The following is a 12,898-nucleotide window of genomic DNA, read 5'->3' as shown; positions in this document are numbered from 1 at the left end:
AGATAATGGCGTCAATAGCTTTGGGTCGGGTCGACGCAGTCCGAGTTAAAGGCGTGGGCGACAAACATGTAATACAGCCGAAACGTGAGAGGACGAGGCTATTACAGAAAGGAAGTAAGAAGGAGGTTAGTATATGCTTGGCTTGGTGTAGGGCATGTGGGGAAGATGATCAGACGTTGCAGCATTTCCTATGTCCTTGCCCGGTTTTCGCGGCTAAACGACACCGGTACTTAGGTGGGGGACACAATACCATACATGAACCAACTTAGGAGAGTGGTATGGAAATTAATTAAGGATTGTGTAAGTAGCACGGAATCCCTAACTTAAACATTTTTTTCGAGGTTACTTTTTAGTTTTCCGCACCCTCTTTTCAACCTAACCCAGCCTATCCTATTGAAACTCTACATTATCCATATCAGTATCCAAAAATTGAGGGACCTGGATTGAGCGATTTAGTTCATGTGACGAAAAGCGTTGACACGCTTCAAATTTCAACGATATCGGGCAAAAAATCGTTTTTTTATGCCCACCAGCATAGGAAGGAGGTATACTAATCTATTTAGTAAATCCGTTTGTAACTCCTCGAACTATTCGTCTAAGACCCCATAAAATATATATATTCTTGATCGTCTCAACGTTCGGAGTCGATCTAGCCATGTCCGTCCGTCTGTCTGTCGAAATCACGATAGCTGTAGAACGCTTGAAATTTTGCACAGATACTTAATATTGATATAGGTCGTTGGGGATTGCAAATGGGCCATATCGATTCAGATATCGATATAGCTCCCATATAAACCGATCTCCCGATTTGACTTCTTGAGCCCTTACAAGAAGTAATTTTTGTCCGATTTCGCTGAAATTTTGCATATAGTGTTTTGTTATGGTTTTCAACACCAGCGCCAAGTGCAGTCCAAATCGGTTTATAACCATGTAAACCGGTCTCTCGCTCATCCTTCTTCGGTTCCTAGAAGCTTTAATTTTTGCTGGTTTGACGGAAGTTTGGTATGTAGAATAAAATTATGCCCTTCTACTAAATTTATTGTATTTTGCATAAATTTTTAATAAAATCAATGGTGATGGGTTCCCAAGATTCGGCCCGGCCGAACTTAGTTTGTTTTTGTTTGTTTTAATTCCATTTTTCGCATAGCTTATGTAAATTGTTTAATGAATTTTTGTTTTATATTAATTAAAAATAAAATAGATAAAAATATCAACTAAATTTTAATTGTTATTGCAATTAACAAAAATTGTAAAATGAAAATGACAATTTGCATAAACATTCCACTAAAGAACAGGCGCAAACTTCCACGTATCAATGAGAGCAGTCCGATTCAAGTCCGAACGGCGTGCCGCAGTGCCACACCTCTTTGGAAAGAAGTTTTTACATGGCATAGTACCTCACAAATGTTGCCAGCATTAGGTGGTGAAAAACCACCGGTGAACATTTTTTCTGAAGGTCTCGATTCGTACCCAGGCGTACCGGTAGGCAGACATGCTTACCTCTGCACTACGATGCAAATTACAGCGCCTAGAAATAAGTGGAAGTCAAAATGACGAAGGATGACGTTAGTGTACATAAAATAAGGATGATTTTCAAGGTTTAAAAACGAAGATCGGTCTAAATAGCAGCTATATTTAAGTAGAGTCTGATGAGTACCATACTCGGTTAAATTATGGCCTATTGCCTCCAAGTGTTCCAGCCACAAATCACGCTGGAGAATACTTTGAAAAACATTAAAACCATTTTTAATGATACAAATTGTCATTTTCATTATAAGGCCAGAAATTTATATAGCAGCCCGCCCTAGTAATCAAGACATGATAATCTATGTACTCTTCTACAAATGTTATGGACATTTAATGCTTCTCAAATCTATGGATCCAAGTATGCAGTCTTTTTGCCATTTGAAGCACTTCGCGACGAATCCTTGAAAGAATGCAAGCTGTATGTCTGTATTTCACGCACCATTAAGTAATTTTACTGTTAGTCCACAAACCACGCCTCTATTATATTCTTTCAGGATAATAGCATTGTTAAACACTCTTCTATCAGAGCTGCCGAAGCGGCCTACTATGGAGTAGAATTATCTGCAAAAACCGGCCCATGGTCAAAGATCAAATTCTCCTATTGCATTAGCCTCATCGTCATTATGAGTCTCCTTACACATCCCCTTTCACTCTTTTAAACATGTTGAGGTCTTCGAGGCAACTAGAGCTTAATACGATTCCTATCTGCCTCTCGAAGCTACAAATCTCCCAGACGGTGGTGAAAAGATTTGGTACCTGGTGGATTCCTTGCTATCCAAGCGTGTGCTATTCAAAAAGGTATATCTTGCTTCTTGTTGTTATTGTTGTAATGTGTTTTGTTCTATCTTTCGTCTGCTTGATTCTGTTGAGTATCCAGATCCAGGAACTCTGCGACTAAGATGGGGTGCCTCCAGAGGTATCTGGGTCTGGCTGGGCAATTAAATAGGTGACTTTTGTCGTGTGGTCCCAGGTCACAATCGGGACATACATCCTACATGTTGGCATCAATCCTTGCTCTGTAGGAATCGAGTCGGGTACATTTGTCGGATCGTAATTGAGCTAGAACCACTCTGGTTTACCGGGGAAGGTAAAATCTTCGGATGGAATGGGAGACGGTCGTTCTCCAAGGACTACATTTACCCGGTAGCTATTCACCGCATCCGCTACCGTGTCTGCATGAATGTTGTATAGTGTTGTATGAATGTTGTTTAGGCTTGATATCCCGTTGATCTAGAGGTTCTCTCTTGTACTGCTGGACCTCACGCTCTAGTTCATGTAGATCTACCTTAAGGCTTCTGGGCGGTGGATACCTATCCACAAAATATGATTTGGATGGTCTTTGCGATAACAGCCCAAAAGGTATTGCTTAAACAGCATGGAGTAATGTCTTCGCAGTGGTACAATCTTTGTTTCCTGATGGTGGTGGTCCACGTTAGAACTGAGAAGACAGCCTGTCGCAGTTAGAAGAGCGTCATTCTGACAGATCTGAATATTATTCCACTGCGTGTCACAAAGCTGACGAGATCACACTTTCGCTGCATGACTTACCACAGACCGGCTAGACCGGTAAATGTGGAGTTACATACTATGCGCACTCATTAAAAACGATTTAAAAATGCAACTCTGCAAACTAATCCCACAAAAGCAACGCGCAAAAGCTTAACAATTTGTAACTTTGACTATTGAATTCAAGCTTCACTCAATGGAGGATAGGTAGTGGTTAAACAGTGCCGGAGATTTCACCCCGCCTTGGGGAACTCCCTGTTTCACTCTACGGTATTTCGATTTCTTATCCCTAAATTCCCCAAATGACAAACTACCACACAGATAATTCACGACCCAGAGTTTCAGGCCTAGCTGGTAGCCTTTCCTCAATGGCGATATAAAGTTTGGCGAATACCTTCGATAGGTCCAGTGCCACGAGGACCGCCCTATCACATGGCCTGGGCTGATTGAAGCCACGCCAAATTTATGCGGTGATGGCATCCAAGTCAGGTGTTGTGCTATGCAGTCTTCGAATTCCATGCTGAGGCTCGGCAAATGGAAATTCTCCAACGAGGCTCGGGAGGAGTAGTCCTACAAGCGTCTACTGGTAAGAGTAGGGAGATCGGTCTGTGCGACTCCCCCTTTCTCAGGTCCTTTCCAGGCTTCAGTGGCCATCTTCCAAACTGGCGCATCTTTTCGGATCAGTCACAGTTACGTCGCCAAAAGTGACTGAGGTCCTGTCATCCAGTCTACCGGGGTTCGAGAGTGACTTAATAGTAGACCACAGCTTGCATAAATCAGTTCATTAGTTAAATTGCTCCAAGTGTTCCAGCCACAAATAACGCTAATGTTTGATGACTACCCTGTTTATTTGAAGATTCAGCTCGCTGATTCTGGGGTTAATGGAGTCCTTACAATGAATAACATCACGCTCGACTGCGAGGACTACTGCCTGCGCCGGGAAATTGGACCTTGAGGTATTCGGACGGCTAGTATATAAGGACCGGCCCAATCGTCCTTCTTTTGATTGATAAACTTCCGGCGCTTAGAGGTTATGAAGTCGGGTGGTCTATCGATGGTGATAATTATTGGGTGGTGGTCTGATCTAAAAGAAGTGATGGCTTGCCAGGCAACGTCACTCAGGAGATCAGGGTATGCAATTGAAATGTCTGGCGAGCTGCTGCACATCCTCATAATACTAGTGGGGGCATCCTCATTCACCGCGCAAAATGTGGAGCCTTCAATCTGATCCGTCAAAGCTATGCCACGCTGGGAGAATGCCATGAAACGTGATGCGCATTAGTCTCCTAGAACCAGACAATTATGGCCACACAGTAGCCCACTTATGTTGGGCTTGTTAACTTGGCCATTAATTGGGTCACAACTACCAACCGGCGGTATGTACACGTTGCATAGCTCCATCTCGGCAGTACCGGATCTGACTGCTATCCCCATGAACTCCATGTAGGGGTCATTAGCGCCAGGCGCAGGCGTGATGGGTCTATATTGCACGGAATGGTGTATCACGAAGGCCAAATCCTCACCTCAATTCCTTAAGCGATCCTTACGTAGCACATTGTATCCGTGACAACTGTGCAAGCTGCAGGTGTTGGTCAGCTTTCTTTGCTGGATCGCTGCAACCAATATGTTCTTCCGACTCATAAAATGCACAATCTCGTCGATCTTGCCTCGGAGACCGTTGCATTTCAATTGCAAAAATTATACACTTCCCGGCACTGGCGTGACAATATAGGGGCTGCGAAGCTGCCGTTGCGTATATTGCAATACAGGAGAGATCGGGGGGTTCACATAGTCTGACGACGAGGACGCAGTAGGCGACTACGACGATGCTTGTGACCCACTGCTGTCTATGTTCACACAGCACCTTGTAACATATTCATTGCGTCTATACTCCCGTAGTGACGTAAGGCCAGAGCAAGATCGGAAATGCACCCACTCCATGCACCGGTTACACCTCACCAGCACCGACTGATGACGCAGGCGGTTCTGGCAAACCTGAACAGAAACAGGGTTCGGGGATCTTTTCAATCCCGGCAATGATCAGAAGCGTGAGGATAAGGCACTGCGGAAGTGCCTCTCCAACGACAAAAAAAATGACGAACACGTAGACTGTGGCGGAAGCTCTTGCCGATGAAGGATTCCATCGGATCAATCTGTTGCGTTCAACCGGCTGCTATGGAATTGCTTTGCTTTTTGACCAAATTTAGTGCTGCTCGCGTTGAAATTTTACCAATCTTTTTTTGGGCGTACCTGTGGCTGAGCGATGTGGTACTTGAACCCACAATACTATTGTTCCCCTAAATTCTCCTCGAGATGGTATTTTCGCCTGAGGGGCCAAAGTCTTTTTTATGACTGCTGTATGGATGGACCCATTTCACTCTTGGATCCATTTTCTTCTTTTTGTGCCCTTTATTATGCAACTATTGTTACCAATTTGAATTTTCGTCTTTGTCCAGCTGCAACTAATTGCCTTTGATTTTGCTTCTATTTAGAAAAAAGAGTAAAATAATAACCTTTTTTAAAAAGTTAATGCAAAATATGGGGTGCTATTAATGGATTGGATATGCTACGGAGATCGCGATTTTCAGGCTGACTAAAGGTTCATCACCAATAACATTTTTCTTTCTTTAATTGGCTATGACAAAACGTTTGTCCCATTAGCCGAACTCCGAATAGCCTTCCAAGCACATCGATCTTCTGCGCTTATTCTAAAATCTCTGAAACCAAGTTTCGAGGTGTCTCCAACCACTTAATCTTTCCATCGTGCTTTTGGTCATCCCGGTTTGCGTGTACCGCCGTAATCGCAGTTAAAGACTTCCTTGCTGGAGCTTCTTCATCCATTCCGACAATATGACCTAGCCAACGCAGCCTTTGTATTTTGATACGTGTAACTATGCTATCGTCGCACAGTGGGCCAAATGGCAAAAAAATTGGAAATAAGTCTACAACTTTTTATCTGTTGATTTTAGCCATACAAAATGTTCTAGACATTTGTAGAGGAGGACATAGGCTTTCAGAAAAGTGCTGTTGTTGGTCCATATCTTTAATACAGGGTGAGCTACAGGGTGTCAAAGTTGACCACTTTTGACTTCTCCAAGCTTCTGGGGGCCATAACTTTTGATCTACTCAACCGATTTACATGATTTAGGACTCTAGAGAAAGAGCTTGACAAGATCTAAAAAACTTATGCATAAAGTACCATGCCATCGTGTACTGTTAAGGAGTTATGAATTGTTTAATTTTAAAATATGAAAATTTGGCCTTGGTTTTTTTCAGTGTTTTTTAAATAACTCCGTCAATTTTAAAGCTATAAACTTCATACTTCACACAAATTATGCCAGCATATGTGTGCATAAAATACAAAAGGAATCACGTGAATATCTTTGGCGGTTTAAAAATGGCATCGTTTTCAATATGAAAAATATTTTTTTTGTCAAAAAATTGCAAAATTTTTCAAAAAAGATACTCCCATTTCCTTTAAGTTTTCGCAAACTTTGGCCGTCAAAGCATTATCATTTCTTTCCATTTTCACAAAGTCGAGGTATTAAGAAAAGTTTTAAGTGCTAATTTGGCTAATTTCGATATCAAACAACACCGTTATCTTAAGACCAAAATGGCCAATTTTTTTACTAAACTTCAAAAGTTTCTCACTGGAAAAAAAGTTCCACGGGGATTTTTTCGCTTTTTTTGAACTTAAATGAAAGCTTAAAATGTTCCCAACATTTTAAGGTATGTCTCGCCATATCCTAGCCATAAATGAGATCGTAGCGATCAAAATACTGAAAAAAGTCAATTTTCAAGTAGTGCTATATTCATTGCTAAAAAACAAGTATTACGTCACATTTTATTGCAAAGATGTTAAATAAACTTTTATTTGGTAACACTTCTTCTACAAAACACAAAAAGAATCATGGAAATATCTCTATTCTATTCCATTTTATGGAACCGGCAATAAAAAAGTCAATTTTTCAAAAAAGTCGAATTTCCCAAATTTTGTTTTTGTTGTCCTAATTGCACATGACACACTATAGCCATATTTACGCAACATACCTTATCGTAAAGGAAATTTTCATACCTTTCCAACAATGTATAAAACATTTCTCAACTCGGATTCTATCTACTCTAAAATTCATTTACACTTCATTAAACTCTATATAAAAATGTCTATTTGTGAAATGGAACCTTATATGGGGCCTACACTAAAACATTGATAGATTTGCCCAGGGTTTACAATACAAATGTGTTAGAATAAAAAAAGGTCTCATGCCAAAGTTTAAAAAAATTGGAATAAAAATATGTGTTTTAGAGCGAAAACACTTCGCATCGGCGTGCGTTTATATGTATATTAGCTACTCCCAAAATAAAAAAGCATTTTAGTTTTGTATTATTTGATTTTATTCTCTACCAAATAATCTAAGGTATCAAAATTTAAAAGCTCTTTAATTTGAATGGCATCGGGATCGTCCTTATCTATATCGTCACATATTTTTGGTAGCCATTTAGTTCTGATGCTGTATAGTACCGGATCAGACGATAACAATAAATATTGAAGTAAATCATAATTTTGGTTAAATTTGGTGCTCTTTCGGGTATTGAAAAGCCGGAACTGTTTAACATCTCTATTACGGGATTCCTGAGCTTCTTCTGTAAGTTCTCCTAACGGAAGTATGTTGTATTCCACAATTTCCTTGCCATGATGTAAGACTTTATGTACTGTCGGTGTTAAAGCTTTCCACGAATATAAATCAGATAAAATGTTTTTTGTGTCATTACTATAAGCTTCAAATTTGGTTGAATTTATCATCTTTTTGCTATTGATTACAGCCAAAATCACTTTGAATCGTCTTAGCAAGTGTTCATCAAGACCGGTTATTTTAGATGTCGATACGGGGTCCTCAAAAAACCGCCTTGCCGAGTTGCCATCATTTGTGCTTCCGTATCCGTAAAGAGGTTTATCTATTATAAGTCCCTTTTGTTTAAACTCCAACTGGATTCGATTCTTCTCTTCCTGCCTCATTTTGTGAAGATCTTGGTTGTTTCTAGCAGAGACATCGCGGTTTCCAGGGCTAGTCCGATATTTAAGGTCATACGATAAATGCAAACAATACTCCATGAATCGAATTCTACAGTGCAGGGGCGAAATACCGAAATTGAGCGCATTTTCGTTTACTAAATTTTCATCAGACTTGTCCTCGAATTGCCCATTCTTCTTGCCACAAATATTGCATCTCCAATTGGACATAACGCCAGTTAATGCGTTTGCCACCTTTCCATCGATCATAGTGAGTTGTAGTTGAAACGAAACTTTTATATTTCTTCCCAATTGGTTTATAACAATCATGGGTAATGCAGCAATTTCTTCCTTTATTTCGTTCACCAAAGATCGTGTTGTGTTCCGGTCTTCCTTTGTATACTCAAACCGAATTGGGCGACATAAATATTTTGACCCAGGTGTTCTATTTATCCATATATCTTGAAATGCATTTTCTTTCGATGATGAAGATTGGTCCTTGTACAATCTCATTCTCAATGGTACTAATGATGCCATGAAAATTGATGCGAAGTTGGTATCTATTTCTGTTTGTTGCTTATATTCGGAAAATCCAGATGATCCATCACAACCCCATTTGCTGATCAAAACCACTTCGGAATTATTACATGTGTTCAACTGTTCTTCAGTAAAATTAGAAATAATTCTAACAGCTGTATTTTCAACAAGATCAGCAAGTTTCACTCTTGCTTTTAATTCGTCCACGTATATATTTGATGGCACCATTTTCGTCCTGGTGTTGTACAATTTATGTTTTGAGGGTAAACAACCCCATCCTTTTTCACGAAGAGCCTTCCTCATTGTTGAGTATTTGTTTCTTGAGAGGCCTAGGTTCAAAATCAGGGCCAGTGCATCTTCCTCCGTGAATTCTGTAGTCGATTTTGGAGTTGGAATACTTTCTACCATTCTCTTTACCCTTTTCGGAGATGCTAATGGTAAAACATCGACAATTCGTCCAACATTTTTTGGTTGTGTTTTTAACAATGCTGTTTTGAACGTATCTTTTATTAAATTTGGCGGATGTGCCGCCAATAGTTCCTCTTGTTTTTTCTTTTTGGTTTTCTCCGTAACTTCGTCGTATGCTTTGCTAGGCCGGCCGGGAATCAGCGGTTTAATTTCAATAAGTAGATCCGATTTCAGCCACTTCTCATACATTTTGAAAAACTTGATTTTTGCGAATGAACATTCTGGCAACCTTCTCTCAAATGATTTGTAGAATTTTTCAAGTTTGTCTAAAGCGTCTTTATTTAGCCTTATTCCATATATGTGGTCCAAAGTGTAAACAAGTTCCTTAAATGACTCCGTGTATGATTTGGAATCATTTTTGATGTCCCATACAATTTTCGAAAGAGTGGAATACTTCAGTATGACTTCCATAACTTATAAATGTCCTTTACGCCTCTACAAAATATAATGAAGAAAATTTGGATTTTGTTCAAATATTTATGCAATATATTCACAATTAATGACCCATTTCAGGTATCAGACGCAATCGTAAAAAGGGGTCCAAAGTGCCTCTTTTTACTTACTCTTCTATAATTATTTACCTGGACTCGAATTTGGTTAAAAAAAATGACAATGAATTTTTTATGGGTAGGTTTTTTCACATTCATTGATACGGTGGATTTCCTGGGAATTCGACATAGCGAAACAGGTAACATTTGTCTGCATCAAATCTTAACACAAATATATATATATATGCAGGTATATTTCTAGGTTACTTTTTATTCAAAAATCATCAGCTTACATTAAAAATAGATGTAGGTACTATACAAACGCACGCCGATGCGAAGTGTTTTCGCTCTAAAACACATATTTTTATTCCAATTTTTTTAAACTTTGGCAGGAGACCTTTTTTTATTCTAACACATTTGTATTGTAAACCCTGGGCAAATCTATCAATGTTTTAGTGTAGGCCCCATATAAGGTTCCATTTCACAAATAGACATTTTTATATAGAGTTTAATGAAGTGTAAATGAATTTTAGAGTAGATAGAATCCGAGTTGAGAAATGTTTTATACATTGTTGGAAAGGTATGAAAATTTCCTTTACGATAAGGTATGTTGCGTAAATATGGCTATAGTGTGTCATGTGCAATTAGGACAACAAAAACAAAATTTGGGAAATTCGACTTTTTTGAAAAATTGACTTTTTTATTGCCGGTTCCATAAAATGGAATAGAATAGAGATATTTCCATGATTCTTTTTGTGTTTTGTAGAAGAAGTGTTACCAAATAAAAGTTTATTTAACATCTTTGCAATAAAATGTGACGTAATACTTGTTTTTTAGCAATGAATATAGCACTACTTGAAAATTGACTTTTTTCAGTATTTTGATCGCTACGATCTCATTTATGGCTAGGATATGGCGAGACATACCTTAAAATGTTGGGAACATTTTAAGCTTTCATTTAAGTTCAAAAAAAGCGAAAAAATCCCCGTGGAACTTTTTTTCCAGTGAGAAACTTTTGAAGTTTAGTAAAAAAATTGGCCATTTTGGTCTTAAGATAACGGTGTTGTTTGATATCGAAATTAGCCAAATTAGCACTTAAAACTTTTCTTAATACCTCGACTTTGTGAAAATGGAAAGAAATGATAATGCTTTGACGGCCAAAGTTTGCGAAAACTTAAAGGAAATGGGAGTATCTTTTTTGAAAAATTTTGCAATTTTTTGACAAAAAAAATATTTTTCATATTGAAAACGATGCCATTTTTAAACCGCCAAAGATATTCACGTGATTCCTTTTGTATTTTATGCACACATATGCTGGCATAATTTGTGTGAAGTATGAAGTTTATAGCTTTAAAATTGACGGAGTTATTTAAAAAACACTGAAAAAAACCAAGGCCAAATTTTCATATTTTAAAATTAAACAATTCATAACTCCTTAACAGTACACGATGGCATGGTACTTTATGCATAAGTTTTTTAGATCTTGTCAAGCTCTTTCTCTAGAGTCCTAAATCATGTAAATCGGTTGAGTAGATCAAAAGTTATGGCCCCCAGAAGCTTGGAGAAGTCAAAAGTGGTCAACTTTGACACCCTGTAGCTCACCCTGTATTAAAGATATGGACCAACAACAGCACTTTTCTGAAAGCCTATGTCCTCCTCTACAAATGTCTAGAACATTTTGTATGGCTAAAATCAACAGATAAAAAGTTGTAGACTTATTTCCAATTTTTTTGCCATTTGGCCCACTGTGCGTCGTCATACTGCTTTGCTAAGCTCACAAGCAAACTGAGAAAGCGATCCGGGGCACGACGAAGGAGACAGAGGAGTATGCACCGGCAGGGCAATCGGGCGAAAGTGCAAGATACTGGAGGGGATAGAACTGACATTACAACCACTTCTAAAAAAGCTAGAAAGAGAATCAGATCTCCCGAAGAGCGTAACATTGCTAAAATGCTGAAGAAGAAAAAGAGCTTCCCGCTTTCAAATACTCTGGCACCAAGCCAGCCATCCCGCAATGGAGACCCCAGACAGTATCTTGTAGAGGTAGACAAAGTCGGAACAGGAACGAAGGAAGCGCGCACGGCCCCTGAATCTTCATGGAGGACTGTGACTTCCAAAAGGACCATCACGAAAGGGGAGTTGGTCACTGAGAATAGTAAGAAGCCGCCCTCTTACGCCGGAGTGGCAAAGAAGTGCAACAGAGATGAGCTGACTTATGATGTCATCAATATCGGCAGTGCATCCGGTAGGTTTCCACCAGAGCATATGTCCCAAGTGGAGAATCTGCTTAATGAGCGGATTTTCAAACATGTGTGTAACTCCTTAGATGGTCCACCCATAGATATGATGAGCTGCGAGTATAGAGGCGACATCTTTACGCTGCGTTTTGCGTTAACGGAATACACTCATACCGTCAAAAAGCTCTTCAGAGATATCCACGCTCCCTAGGAGGGCGCAAAGCTCGACCTGATGAGAAAAAATGACATCCCCCAGCTTACAAAGGCGACGGTCTTCATCAAGGCATCGGGCAGTAAATTTACGACGGAGCGTATGTTGGGATTCATGGGCAAGCAAAACCAAGGTTTGGTCGCAGAGTAGTGGGAGGTCTTCAAAAGAGAGGGGAAGGAGGAAGGAACGGAGTAAGGGGGAATGAAAAGGCAAACGATTTGGTGAAGGACAGAAAACTGCCGTCACTAAACTTGGTTAACACGAAGCCTTTCGGGTCGACGCAGTCCGATTTAAGCGCGTGAGCGTTGATTGCGCATACAACCCTGTGGCAAACCGAAACGGTCGGCAGATTAGGTTTAAGTGGCAGTCTGCCATCAGGCTCACTTAAACATTTGCGTCCATTGTGATACCACAGGAACAAGAGAAGGAAGATGCCTTCCAGTCCCTACCGTTTAACCATCCAAATTGCTTTAAAAAGCCCAACAACTTGCCAATGTTCCATCCGCTAAATCGGACAAGTTCGCAAAGAAATGAGAACCTAAAGTGCAATTCAGTCTGTCAGCATTTTTTCCAAATAGACAGTGACCTGTCATGACGGACACAATCACTGAGACGCCTGTTTTAGCCAATGAAAGCAAAGCGGTAGACTTCTTCAAGTCTAGATAAGGCCACATAGTTTTGGAATGCTCACAACCCCCTCTTTGTGACAATCTACAATTCGTTAGCATTCGGGCCTAGTCCTGAAAACTTAGCTTACATGTCGCTAGAGGAATACCCAAAGATTCCAGTATCCCTGGAATGTGTAGGGTGTTTCCTAGTCTTGCAAGCTCGTCCGCTTTACAATTCGCTGTGATATCTCTGTAGTCCGGCACCAAGAACAGATGGATTTTTAACTCTTCAGCCATCTTGTTGA

This window comes from Stomoxys calcitrans, chromosome 3 (genome assembly GCF_963082655.1).
Source record: "Stomoxys calcitrans chromosome 3, idStoCalc2.1, whole genome shotgun sequence".
In the NCBI taxonomy this organism is placed as follows: Eukaryota; Metazoa; Arthropoda; class Insecta; order Diptera; family Muscidae; genus Stomoxys; species Stomoxys calcitrans.
The sequence above is the reverse complement of the archived record's forward strand: the minus strand, read 5'-3'. Positions refer to the sequence as shown.